The following is a 12,539-nucleotide window of genomic DNA, read 5'->3' as shown; positions in this document are numbered from 1 at the left end:
AGTCACTCCACCAGTCTATCTCCCGCTCGCACTCCCTGATATCCCTCAACCTCTGCACCTCCTCCTTGAGTTCCGCCACCATGCGGACCAGGTCGTCCACCTGCTCGCACCTCACGCAAGCAGTCCCTCTGCCTCCCGCCGATGGCAGCAAGAGGCTCAGACACTCCCCGCACCCGGAGACCTGAACCGCCGCATGTTTGGACGGGCAGTCGGTCTGGGTGTGTACTGACTTCCTAGAGCAGGCACCGTGCCTGGTGGAGACCATTGCAGCCCAGCTGACGGGAGAGTGCCGTTAGAGGAGGTGTCCCTATGGGCGGGTGTGAGCGCTCCGCCCTTCCTGCCCGCCCTGCCCGCGCTAACTGCCTCGCTAACTGCCGCGTCACTCCCTGTTTGCCGGCCCTGGTCGCCGCGCTCCTGGTCGCTCGCGCTCCCTAAGGGCTGCCTTTGAACAGCCGGGGGGAGGAGCTGTCGCTGACGCTGCTGGCTCCGCCTACGCCTCGTCAGCCTCCCTCACGAGGGCTGCCGGTGCCTGGCGGCTCCCTCACGTAGGCTCGATGCCCGAAAAATAGCCCTGCCTGTCCCGATCCCGCGCTCCGCTGCAGCACGCGTCTGCCCCGGAGCCGGTCGCCTCGGCAAGTGGACACACACACAACATGTGGCACTGAGTGCCTGCATAACTATTAGCCTTTGCGGGTCAAAAAAATAGGTAGTAGAGACTGGACAAGCAAAGAGGGGACAGTACTTGCTATCCTTCCCAAGACTTGGCAGCCAACATATCAGAGCTCTGGGTCTTACTTCAGAAAGTAATTAACTGATTTCTTCACCTCTGTGCAGCAACTCTAAAGCTCTTAAGACAAATCCAGGGAAGAAGAGCCTGTCTAGAAGAAGGGCTATCAAGCACTTGGATGGCAGAAACTCCTGAATTGAAAACTGTTGCAAGTGTGACAAGTGCATGAAAGAAAGAGAAATGCAGAGCTCCCATCTATCTAGATTTAGAGAGACACTTTTTTTTTTTTTTCCTTTTCTTTTAAAGAAAACCTACCCAACTACTACAGGCCATTTTCAGAGACCAGACTCTGAAGCAAAAGCCCATTTGTCCTAACAAGTCAAGCTTTGGTCTGAGGTCAGGAAACTTGCAGGCGTCATGCATCCCACATAGCTCCTTAGCTCTGTACTTCAAGAAGTGCTGTCTCTCAAATCCCCAAATGCACAAGAGAGGTGTTAATCACCCATGACAGAATATTCCACCTGGGAGCACTATACCAAAGGCACTGCAAGCTGGGTGGCAGACCAGTTAAGCCCCGGTAAGGAGAAGAAATAACCAAAATCACAAGAGGACTGACTGGAGTCTGCATGTTATATTACTCCTGTAAGAGGCCTTTACGCTGCTTCTTTTGAGAAGATGGAAGACATTTAAACTGGTTGTCTTCAGTTGTGAAAGCAAAAAGCTGAAGCACTCCAGTGTTAAATACTTACATGCAGCCAGCTGCTTTGTTCCAGTTACACTCTTCCTACTGCTTGTTCCCATGTGATGTCACCAGTCTCAGCACTGGGACATCTGAATTTTTACAACTGATGTCAGCCTACATTACAAGTGTAGGTGAAGGGGCTACTACAAGTGAATTCCCCTCCAAGTTACAAGAAATACAAGAGCTAAATACACATTCACAAGTGAAGATAACCATGGCTGCTTTATTCAGCGCCAAGAAAGCCCTGCATTACTTCAACTCTTTGTATTCTGTCATCAAAATTAGTACCACAGCAAACACTGACGTGGCGAGGACTTTACACAGGTATCACTGCCTGATGAGAGGTCTGGGTCCATGGTTAGCAAGGTAGCCAGGCAAGGAAGAAATCAGTCAGCAGTTAACTGGTACAGGTTATTCAGTCAATAGCCTGTTATGGCACTTGCCAAAACGTCAAATTTATTACTAATTGATATTGAACAGGACCAAGTATTTTGATGTCAGTAAATCAACTGCCACGACTGTCCTCACGGAGCACTACGAAGCAGCGGCTGCTGCACATTATGAATCGTGAGAGCATGGAGGCAGCTCAGGGCTCTGGCCACGGAGCGGCTCCCCACACCGTGCCCAAAATGTTGGGAAGCAACAAACCAATGAATCCAGCCGTATCACATCCTACGCTACTCAGCCTGGCATCACACGAATGCCATGCTGAAGTTCTCCTAAACCAAGCCCAACGTCTGTGCAGCTGAGGTGGAAGAGGCAGCTCCTGGCTGCTCCCAGCCACGCACTTTCAGTGCTGTGCTGGCACGCTGCTGGATCGCCCCACCTCACCTGGGCACCAAGTCTTAGCCATCAGCATGAAACTCACCCTATGCTTACGCTGAAGAGCCAAAAATGCTCCTTCAGCTGAGGTACCTACTTCATCCCGATGCAGACCAGAGCACAAACACAACACCCACCCCACTCCACCATATTATGCAGAAAATCCCAAATGAGGGCAGCGATGGTTACACTACAGCTGCTTCTGCACTTGACCTAACTCTAAAAATAACCAACAACAGACTTGTAAGTCTGACCTCGCAACCCTTGACTCCCTTCACAAACAACGGAGAAAAGCAAACATTTCCAGAAAACAGTTTGTCTGAAATAATCTACTTGCCCATGTCCGGGTAAGATCTTAAGGGAGTCTCCTGTGAACAGCTTTAGCTCTAGATTTTTAACCAGATCAAAGAGACTCCGTCATAAATTTCCAACTTCCTACATCAGGTTCTACAGTGCTGCAAAATCAATTCATACCTGTAAATTTATTATCTGTGTGAAAGTCTATAGCTCAGCGACAGCTAAATATACCTCAGAGTTTAATTATACAGTCAAAATTAACAAGAGCGCGATTACTAATGGTGTATTATTCAATTCTATAGTTACATCAGTAGACTTAATTGCTTATCTGTCCTAAATGATTCATAAATTTCCATTGTTTAAAGTTAAAAATCCAGTTTACCACAAACACGCTCGGCAAATAGGCTCAAGCGTGAGACCATGAGAAGCCACCCACCTTCTGAAGCCACGAGTCAGTGCAGGAATTACCTATTTCTAACCCAAAATCACCAGAATAGGTTTAACAGCTTCTAAAATGGGCATCAAAACACCCCTACGCTAGCCAGCCTCGCTTCCTTCAGCAGGAGGAGCGTGCGTCCGGTTTGCAGTCATTTGGCCTGCCTCAATGTCAGCTCAGCACAATGGTACTTGACACAATTAATAGGGAAACCTATTTTATTGTTTACAGCATCATTGTTCCTGCAGCAGAAAGACCAACATCAGCAACCTCCTTCTGAGGGTAACATAATTACGGCTCCAGCGGATGCATGTCTGGAGGTGTATACACAGAAATGGACGTGGAAGTGAGTAAGAGCGCCAGTAAGAGCTACATTAGATTTCTACAACTCATTTCTTACAGGAATGAAAGATATTAAGAATTTAAAAGATTTATTAATGAGACAGCTAAAGGATTTTTCTTCTCCTGAATTGAGAAAACGCAATGGAAGGCTTGATTAGTTTCCCTGAGGACTTCAAGAGTCACACCAGTTAACCCAGGGCGCTTGAATGTGGATTTCTCATACATCTAGAAAAGATTTCTATGAAATACATTAACTTTCAGTGAAAAAAGGGCATATACCCCCCGGTGCTACACCTCATGGTTTCTGAAAGAAGCAGCAGCTTTTCAAAAGCCAAAAGAACTGTTAACAGCTACTGCATCTACTACACAGTGAGGGGGGGGGAGATGGAGAAATTGCTTCTAACATAAAAAAAAAAGTTAACTCCTGCTAAAAATCCCCAAATGTAGATCTTTTTAGTCATGGAGACAGTCAAATTCTCAGAGTCAATGAGCTGACTGTTAAAGCCCATGCAGTCCAACGCATTTGCATCCCACCTTGAATATTGCCCTGCCCGGTCTGATACGCTGCGTGGAGTTGAGAAACTGAAAAACCTGGCACGTGTCCTTTGCTAATGGAAGATAACATGCAAAGGTGGCTGAAGTGCCAATCTAAATCTATTCTTCTTAATGTAAAATAAAAGAAGGCAGATATTCAACATGAGACTCAATCAGGGGCTTTGTGATAGTTGGCATTTTTCCTCTATTCTTGGCAACGCTGCAAGGCCATTCCTCTTTTGCAAATATTGAGGGAAAAAACAGAGTTGGTATTTCAGACTGTGGATATGTTGATATGAAGCTTTTTTAACCAATTGTTGAGAACGCTAATTAAGGTAGAACACTAATTAAGGTAATTCAGTAATCTAATAACCTAGTTATTAACAGGACCTGAGAAATTTATACTGGGATGACAAAAAAAATTAAGGTAACAGATGTTAAAAAGAGTAAGTGGGGAACATCTTGGTCTACAGCAGGAAGACATTGCCTGTTCCCCCAGCACCAACTTCTTCTCCCTCAGCTGCACAAGACTTGCCATGCCTCCTCACACCATAATGCCGATTTTGCACTGCTGAGCCGTCCCAGATCAGGCTGCAAAGGTATTTTGACCAAAGGAGAACTTGTCAACAACTGTTTACACTGACAACATAAAACAAAGGGAAAGGGGAGAAGAATCAAGTCTTCCTGCTCCCAGGAGACAAAGGCAGCCAAGGGAGGGCATTCAACCACTGAACTGATCCTAGCACCACGCAGGCTGTCCATGAAATGCTTTGCCTTGAAACACTTGGTTTCAGGGAGCTGTGGACCACTGGTTACTACTGGCATTCCCCCAGAAATAAATAAATAAATAATGCAGGTTATGAATCTCAGTTACACATGCCACTGTGATCACAGAGGAGTTGTAAGGGACTGCTGTATAAATGAAAGCTCAAGAACCACACCACCTCATCACAGCAGAGACGTCACTGTACTGCACCTTGGCAATTTAGCAGTGGAGTCACCACGCAGCCTGCTCTGTAAGGACAGACCTTGGAGGCACACAGCAATGCAAAAAAAATGACACAGCGATGGCACTGCACATTGGGAAGAGAGCACCCTGACTTTCCAGTACACACCGGTGGTTCTATTAACACTGTAACAGAATTAAAACAAAAATTGAAAATATAAAGACCTCACCTCATTTCCTTTGGAGAAGTGAATTATGAGCATGCTTTCCCTAATTCAAGGAAAAGTCTTCCATTAGAGTTATACAGAACAAGGTGGCCAAGCTCAAAACCCAAAAAAGACCTCATCCTCTTATCTGAGCACAGGAGAAGCAAGTGTTTCCCTGGGGTTCAGGACTCAGGAGGCCCTGCGGACATATTGACTGGCACCTCCTTTTGCCACAAAACAGAGGGAAAAAAAAAAAAACATGAAATTATCTCGGACAGAAGATGGGATTCAACAGCACAACACTGAGCTTCCACAGAGCTCACTGGCTGAGGGTTTGGGGTCCATAGGTCCCAGTCACACAACGCCATGCATTGAGATAAGACAGTCAACGCAGGCAGGAGAGAGACCACCAGCACAAGTTTCAGCAGCAACCTCACAGGCACAGAGACGATGACAAAATCAGCAGCAAGACGCTAGCCAAACCCATCACATCAACCTTGGCTAGCACAGAGAAAGGTGCAGACTGGGAAGCATCTCACCATCTCCACTTCTTCTTAAAAGGGTTGACTTCTTGCGTATTTAAAGAGCATACTTTGTTTTTCTAATTGTCAGTGCAAATAAATGCCTACCCTTCTATCTACTAAGGCTCAATAACACGTTGCTAAGATTTCACATCCTGTGTCTTATCAAAAGAAAAACGATTAATGTATAACTTCAATGGACTGAACGGAGTTTCCCTCTTCAAATCATTTCTAGAGAAGCAGGGGATTTTATTTATGGAAACAAAACCTGAAATTATAGCATTGCTTAAGCCTGTAAATTACAAACTGTTGAGCTGCTTAGACTTCTTTTTCTGCATGAAAAGAAAACACATCTTAAAAAAACCACGTTAAACAGTGGTCAGCACAATGAGGTGCAACCCCAAAGCTGTATTTAATTGTTCCATCTGGAGTAGCAGAAGGGTGTAACTCACTGGGACTGAAGACATCACAGGAGATGTTTCCTTCCCGTTTCCCTGACTGACCTTTCTGTCCCAGACTGCGTCTAGCATTTTTCCTTGCATGACCTGTCTGTTCTCCACTCTAATTCTCACCAGAGATAATCCATCCTTCTTACTGAATCTGAAAGCAGTAATCTTGGTCTGCTACTATGAGTCTGCAATAACTACAAACAATCTCTACACAGAACACCTGCACCTGACACTAAGAATAACTCAACACGGAGCAAATCCTTACACAGGACTCCAAAAAACGTGTATGTACGATACACTCAATAAATTTCAAAAATTCTACAGGAAAAAAACAACACAAATACTGCTCCTAAACCACATTTCTGGTCTAAAAGCTCTATGAAGCATAGAAACAAACAGCACTTACGGAGTCTCTGTCAGGGTAGGAATTGCTACTAATTCACTTCTTGGAAATATTTTCCTGCTTTCTAGGAATTTACAAAACACAATGTCCAACTCAAAAAAAGGTTATTTATTTTATACGGAGGAAGCATTTTACTATATTGAGACATACCCGGTGATAAAAGCATTTCTAAAGACACAGTGGGAACACGACAAAGCAACAGAAAATAAAGCTGCTACCACATATACCGGCCTTTACCCAGGTTTCAGCTCCTGTATTTACTCACGGCCAGCCCACCTCTTAACAGCTTTCCCTTTGCCTAGGCAGGGTGCATAAGGATGCGCTAGTGTCTCAATCTGATGGACTTGAGCTGCCCCTTGCAGCCACTCAACCCCATGGCACAAACTGGGATCCGATTCAGAAGGTTCTCTTGCCTGCAATGCCTTACAAATACGTGACTGCCCTTGGTTGTGTTTGCACTACACAACCACACTTTACAGATGACCAGAGTAGTTAAACCAAGGTCAAACAACACTCTTTTCTTGAAACTCAACTTCATTCTGCTCTCAGCTTTATGGCACGTAGGAAGCTCTCAAGGTGCATGTGCTACATACAAGCACCACACCACTGCACTTTTCCTCTGGTCATTGGACTCTCTTTTTACTTTGGACTAGGTTTTATTTTGACTTTTGCACTCTTTACAAGATCTCCAGTTAGATCTAAGCACAGCACAGCAAGTTCAAAAGGGTTTTCAGGCATTGCACTCCACACACTGGTCTCTCCAGGGAGAAGCAATAGATTTTTCCATTTGTCAATTTCCCTCTCGCACACCAGCTTTACTGCTGAATGATCCTCAAGTTTTTTAGTTACCTTTGAACAGATCATTGAGATTTCAAATTAATAAGAAAACAGAGCAACAGTTGAGGAGAGCTCATATTTAATAATAGTGGATCACGTGGCAAAAAAAAAAACAGTAATCAAATCCACAGTTTGAAGGGGAGCCACAGCAGTTCAGAGGTGAAATTTATCACAGATTTTGTACTAAAAGGAAATTATTTTACTTGTAGGCTTGGGCAGTGAGATGGGCACAGACAACAGCTTACTGTCAGATGTGCAACACAAACATGAGAATTCTTCACTTTGAACAGAAGGAATGAAGACAGAAAATAAGCTGAGAAGTGGGGGGAAAAAAGTCTCTCAAAACAATCTGAATAGTACATATCCATTCAATGCATGATTTTACTCATCTTGCCTAAACAGTCGGCTTAGGTCTGCAAACACATACACGCTATCTGTAGGTGACTGTATTATGTAAGCAAAGCTTAAAGAATCTGATCTTATGCTAAAAATTTACTCCCAGATTAGATCTAATCATATATATTTAAGCCAACTACCTCCACCGTTCATCAGATAAAAGCTTTGATACTCACAGACAGAAAATAACTCGGGACTCTCCAGACTGCATCACCAACAGCTATTGACACACAGGTGCCAGGGACTTCCCCCAGTGTGGTGCTCACAACTACAGAATGGTGGAGCGGGACCTACATCGAAACTTTACCAGTGTCCTTCTGCACAAAGCTCTTTTTCAGTGTTACGCAACCTTACGTCTCTGGAATTTTTAATTTATTTTACCAGCACCTATCTGAATGGGCACAGCGAACCAATTCCTACAGAAGCTGTGGTAATCCAGAATCAGTGTAGGAGACACCAGTTGCAAAGCTTAAGTGGGAAAGAACTTAGTCTTGCAAAGGTGCTTAGCTGGCTGTCTGATACATACTACTCTGCAGCCACTAAACACATCTGTCCTTTTCAGCCAAAAGCTGCTTGTATGCATTTGTTCTATTACAGTTGGACTAAAATGAAAGTATCTACCTACCTGGAATTCATATACATGAAAGCCAAGTTTTAAATAATTTGTTTCTCTTAATCAAAGAGAATAATAATGGCTAAAAGTCTCCTAATAAAAACAAAAGCAAAAAAATACCTACTGTCTGACCAAGTTGTTTATATCAGGATCATCCAGAAGAAACAATTAAGAGAATACGAAATCGAGTCATTTGTTTGCCATATTAGAGATCTACTGCTGATCATATTAATGGAGCAGGGGGTAAACATGTCTGAAAGCAATAGTGATTATTTTGAAAAGAAACTTTTAGCCAGGTACTACAAATGCACATTTACCTAAAATATTCACATTATCCTCATCATCACAATACCCGAGCACCTCAAAAATCTTTCTTTATACACTGCCTCACTACCTGGGGAAGATCACATAGGTAGCCCTTGCACAATTTGGAATTAAAAGATATACACAAATAAAAGCGTATACTCAGAAATGCACTTCACAGCCAATACGAGATGGTAGCAGATGGAAATCTCTCTCCATGTCTCAGGTGAACACCCTGGCTATAGGAAAACCCGGTCATTCAAAGATGTATCTATTGCATTTGAACACGTATCATTCACTCCTGCATGTAGCTACTTTCAGGGTTTTTTTTGAGGTATTTTAATAATCTACTTTTGGTTCAAAATAAGACTTAGCAATGTTGACAGATCAGACCACGGATTCAGCAGCTGTCTTGAGATACAAATACAGAAGAAATCTAAAAAGAAAAAAGTGTTTACAATAAAACAAAAATACTTAAGGAAGTCAGAGTTATACATTGCCAATCAACAGGGAGGAGGAAAAAAAGTAACCTATCCACAGGCTATTAGAGAGGGAAAAACCATTAGATGTTTCTAGTGATTAAAAAAAACAAAACAAAAAACCTAACTTGAACTTGCGTGAACTTGAATTGATCCAAACGAATAATCCTGTTAGACACTCCTTCCTGTGGCCAGGATGTAACTATCAGGATTGGAGTCAGTAGGTCCAGAATCCAGCAAAGGTCTGTTTCAAAGGCTCGGCTCTAACTGAAGGAGATTCCCCACAGCACAGGCCATGCAGAAGGCAGAACCATTTAAAAAATGGCTTTTACACAGGAATGACTAAATAGACTTAAAATGTCAGCGTGGCAGAAAGACAATGGTGGGGGATGATACAGGTCTATCAAGCTTTAGGTGCCTGTCAGAGATGAACAGGGAACAGTTTTTCATTGACTCTCAAAAGAGGAACAAGGGCAGGGGATTTAAAAAAAAAAAAAAAGAGGAAAAAGAGCAAAAGAAGCCATTAAGTAGCAGGTTCAACACCAAATAAAAGGAGATAATTTTTCATGCAGCTGTGAAAGTTATAACCACAGGATGCTGCAGATGCAAAGTTTACCTAAATTCCAAAAAAGAGCCCACAACAACACTGCAGGTTATCAAGCTCAAAGGTAAACACCAAGATACCACCCTGCGTTCAGGAAGTGCCTAGCTATGAGCCAGTGGGATGGAAGCTAGGAGAGTATGCCACGGAAATACTTGTTTGGCCTGTTCTTTTATTTTTCCTTAGGTAAAAACGTAGCAGATCTGACCAAGTTTCTGATCATCTGGCACAGAAAGAGGCTACCGGACCTTTGAGCCGTGACACCATCAGCAGAGCAGCACAGCACAATCACCACGATTCAAGCAAGCCACCAAGACACAAGTCAAGGATAGTCACTTGACAGGGAAGGAGAAAACAGCTTGAAACCAGTGAAACCAGTTCAACATCTCTTTTTCCTCTCTTTCACATCCAAAGACCCGAGTTTCACAGTGCATTGTCCAAGAAATAGGACAGTCTCTTCTACCCTAGATTTAGTCCCCAAAAAACTTACTGCATACCAAAAGCAAACGTTATTAAATTTCAAAAATCCCTGTTATTTTCTTGCATCAATCTTGCTCTTGACAGCCGTAGAAAAAAAAATCAGGTGTTTAGAATCACCTGTGCATTCATTACAACAGCCATCACACTTTCCCATGAACACAACTGCAGCAAACTGGAGGGAGAAAACATGTCACCATTTGTGCCTGCTTCAGAAATCAAAAGCACCAGATATACACATAACCTGACGAGGAAATATGGGAAATTCCCATATGTAATACTTATCACCTGAAACTAAAAAAACATTTCCTTCTCCCACTGTAATACCCAACACTTACATTATTAATCACTACACAATACCCACAATTTAAACGTATGTGAAAAAATGACACAGTAGATAAAGGAAAATGCATTAAGGGGTAAGACACGAGAGTTCAGAACCTACACTTTCAGGTTCCTGTTCCCCACCCTCACACAGACTTCCTACACCACTGTGGAAGAGTCACTTGATGTCCCCATGCTTCAAATTCTATACATAAAATGGAGGCAACAGCACTTCGTTACCTCATCAGGATACAGGAAGGATAAACAGAAGATTGCGAAATGTCCGCTCACTACTGTACTGAAGGTCACACAGAAGCCTTTGATAGGTAAGAGCAAGAAACATTTTAAAGCACTATTTTAAAAGTACTCTGTTTCTCTTTTAGATGGAGCACTCCTGTAGCCTTAGCCACTAAACGAGCTCCAGTGAGGCTGCCAAGGAAAAATTTAATTTGCCAATTTACTCAGTGAACAAGGGTGCAATGACAGTACTGACACTGCCACATTCAAAAAAAAACGCAACGTGCATATTTTTGTACATTGAATGTCTGACAGGATATTTTGGAATATGAAAGGAATCTTGTAGGCTCTTGTTATTTAACAGTGTCACCGAGATTATCAGCATACTATAATATCACAAAATTTGTTCGCAGCGGGTAAAATTCACCCCCCGCAGTGAACTGACAAAAGACTATTTAAACCCTAAATTCAGCCTTCATGGCTGAGCCAGTGACAGCCTTCCGCTAGCACAAACAGGCATATCTTTCAGGGCTAGCGTATAAAAAGCACTTCTGTCCTCGGAGTGTTTCCTTCGAGGTGTTTTTGGTCCCCCACGAAAAGAAGTTGAGGGAACCGGCTATAATCTAGAGCCCCAACGTAAGGACGCAGCAGTCTCACTTATTTGCACTTGTTGATTGAAATAAAATTGGATGATAGTCCCATGGGTTTTAAAAGCAGGAAAACATACAGAACTCAACCATTCTGTTCAAATAAAATTGTATTACGCTTTGGCTGTGTACCCAGCTAGTTGTAAAGCCAGGCTCAGGTTCACAAAGCGCGTTCGCCTGCGGCCAGGCAGCGCCCCGCTGGGAACCCCCATGCCTTCCAGGGGCTCAGGCACATGGGGAACACCGACGGGGAGCCGTGGTTGAGAGACCCCAGCCAGCAGCAGCCGTGGGGCGACCTACAAGTGCTGGCAGTCGCCTGGTGAGACTGTGCCTTCAGCCATCGGTTACAGGCACACGAGGTGCCCTAACAGCCAGGGGACGCACCCGGGGAGCAGGACGGGGCAGCTGCGGGGCGACCCCTCGCTCAGCACCGGGTTTTGGGGCTCTGCTCCCCGCCCCGGCACACACCGCCACAGGTCCCGGAGGACAAACCCGTGCCGTGCCCCTCGGCCCGGCCGGGGATCGGAAAGTTGGACGTGCCCCACGGCTCCCTCTGCGCCGCGGGTTTAATTTTAGAAAGGTGCCAGCGGCGGGCGCGGGGCCGGGCTTCCCCACGCCCCGAAGCCCGCTACCCCCCTCCGGCATGCGGTGCCGTGCCCTACCGGCTCTTCACCCGGCTGCTTTAACTCTACCTGCAAAAGAATATAAAATAAATAAACCCCAAACCCCCACGAGGCACCGGCGGAGGCCGGGGAAAGGCCCGCTGCCCAGCCATGGCCGCCGCCCGCTGCCCCGCGCCTCCCCGCCCCGCACCTGTCGGGTGGTTGCGCGCTGCGGCAGGGCGGGCGGGCGGGCGGCCGGCGCGGCGGTAGCAGCGGCAGTAGTGGTAGCAGCGGCAGCAGTGGCAGCAGTGACAGCAGCGCTGGCGGTGCTGTCGGCGGCGGCACACAATGGAGGCGCGCAGGCCGGGCACATTGACACACGGGCGGCTCGGCACCGCCCCTCCGCCCGGCCGCGCCACTGCGGCGAGCGGGGGAGCGGGCAGAGAGATGCGAGGGAAAGAGGGGAAAAAAGGCTGAAATACAGAGAAAACTGCGCCGATACGCTTGTTAGGGTTTGATAAAAGAGGAACGGGCTCCTCGCTCCGGCCTAACCGGGACGAGGGCAGGGCTGGTGAAAGCCGCTGCCAGTCCCCCCCCC

The 12,539-nt window shown here is 45.4% G+C and overlaps 1 protein-coding gene across 1 annotated transcript in view; it reads right to left on the bottom strand.

Moving 5' to 3' along the window:
• BZW2 (basic leucine zipper and W2 domains 2) overlaps positions 1–12,343 on the bottom strand; it is a 61,682-nt gene extending 49,339 nt beyond the window's left edge. Inside the window, exon 1 of the mRNA XM_035562475.1 lies at positions 12,153–12,343. The gene's annotated coding sequence lies outside the window, so the exon portion shown is untranslated. The remainder of the gene's footprint in view (positions 1–12,152) is intronic.
• Between the last annotated feature and the right edge of the window lie 196 nt (positions 12,344–12,539).

Source organism: Cygnus atratus, chromosome 2, assembly GCF_013377495.2.
Source record: "Cygnus atratus isolate AKBS03 ecotype Queensland, Australia chromosome 2, CAtr_DNAZoo_HiC_assembly, whole genome shotgun sequence".
Taxonomy (NCBI): Eukaryota; Metazoa; Chordata; class Aves; order Anseriformes; family Anatidae; genus Cygnus; species Cygnus atratus.
The sequence above is the reverse complement of the archived record's forward strand: the minus strand, read 5'-3'. Positions and strand labels throughout refer to the sequence as shown.